This window comes from Myotis davidii, unplaced genomic scaffold, assembly GCF_000327345.1.
Source record: "Myotis davidii unplaced genomic scaffold, ASM32734v1 scaffold94, whole genome shotgun sequence".
Lineage (NCBI taxonomy): Eukaryota > Metazoa > Chordata > Mammalia > Chiroptera > Vespertilionidae > Myotis > Myotis davidii.
Window position 1 is genome coordinate 1394952 of NW_006285313.1, and position 1191 is coordinate 1396142.

General features: G+C 54.4%; 1 long non-coding RNA gene across 1 annotated transcript in view; it reads left to right on the forward strand.

Annotated features, from left to right (window-relative positions):
• Positions 1–781, forward strand: part of LOC107181886 — a 25639-nt gene extending 24858 nt beyond the window's left edge. The window contains exon 5 of the long non-coding RNA XR_001512596.1: positions 752–781. This is a non-coding gene — a long non-coding RNA (uncharacterized LOC107181886). The remainder of the gene's footprint in view (positions 1–751) is intronic.
• The last annotated feature ends 410 nt before the right edge of the window (positions 782–1191 follow it).

Consider the following 1191-nt stretch of genomic DNA (forward strand, 5'->3'; position numbering starts at 1 on the left):
GACCACCAGGGGGCAGACACTCAATGCAGGAGCTGCCCCCTAGTGGTCAGTACACTTCCACAGCGGGAGCGCCACTCAGCCAGAAGCTGGGCTCACAGCTGACGAGCACAGCCACAGTGACAGGACCCTCTCCCACCTCTGTAGCAGTGCTAAGGAGCAGCGAGCTAAGCGGTAAGGAACGAGCAGGCAGGCGGTTAGGAGCGAGGGGTCCTAGATAGCGAGAAGGATGTCTGAGGGGTTCCAGATTGTGAGAGGGCACAGGCCAGGCTGAGAGACCCCACTTTTACATAACTCTGTGCACCAAGCCTTTAGTCTAGATATATAAAAAGCCAGTGACTGTAATGCCAGAATGACTGGTTGCTATGATGCCCACTGTGGCCAGCGAACCAGCCTGATCCGGGGGTGGGGCTGGCTGGCCAACCCTCCGTGGCTCCTCCCCCCGACCCTGCGTCCCTCCCTTCCGTCCTCAGCACTTCCCCCCTCTCACCCGCGTTGGCACTAGGACAAGGGTTGGATGCTAAGGGTTGGGGCAGGCGGCATCTTGCCCCATTGTCTACTTTCCCCACGAGGATGCCTTGCCCATGCCATGTACAGGATCAGGGTGGCTGGGAGGGAGGGGAGCTGGCACCAAACATGCGGCCTGCATCATAGGGTTAATGGCTTGTGTCCTACAGTTGAAATTCCTCCTCCACTTCCTGGCTGTGGGACCTTGAGCAGTTCCTTAACGTTTCTGTGCCTGTTTTTTCTACAGAGCAAAAGGGAGAGAGCACAGCCTGTACAGGGGTATTGTGAGAATCCGGTGAGATAATACAGGCAAAACGCTGCGGGTAGGGCCTGGCGTAGGGCTCAGCACGCACGGGCCACTATTATGAGTTGTCGCCTTCTCAGCAAGTACTTCAGCTTCAGGTACCTCAAGAAAAATGTGACACAGCTTTTCCCACAGGACTCCGTAATGTTCTGCACCTCAGTGCCTCCTTGATTCGTCCAATCTGTACTGAGGGCCTGTTGAGTACACTGTTTTATTTATTTTTTAAAATTTATTTATTTACTTTATTGATCTCAGAGAGGAAGGGAGAGAGAGAGAGATGGAAACATCAATGATGAGAGAGAATCATTGATCAGTTGTCTCTGGCACGCCCCCAACTGGGGATTGAGCCCAAAACCCGGGCATGTGCCTTCAACCCGGGACCC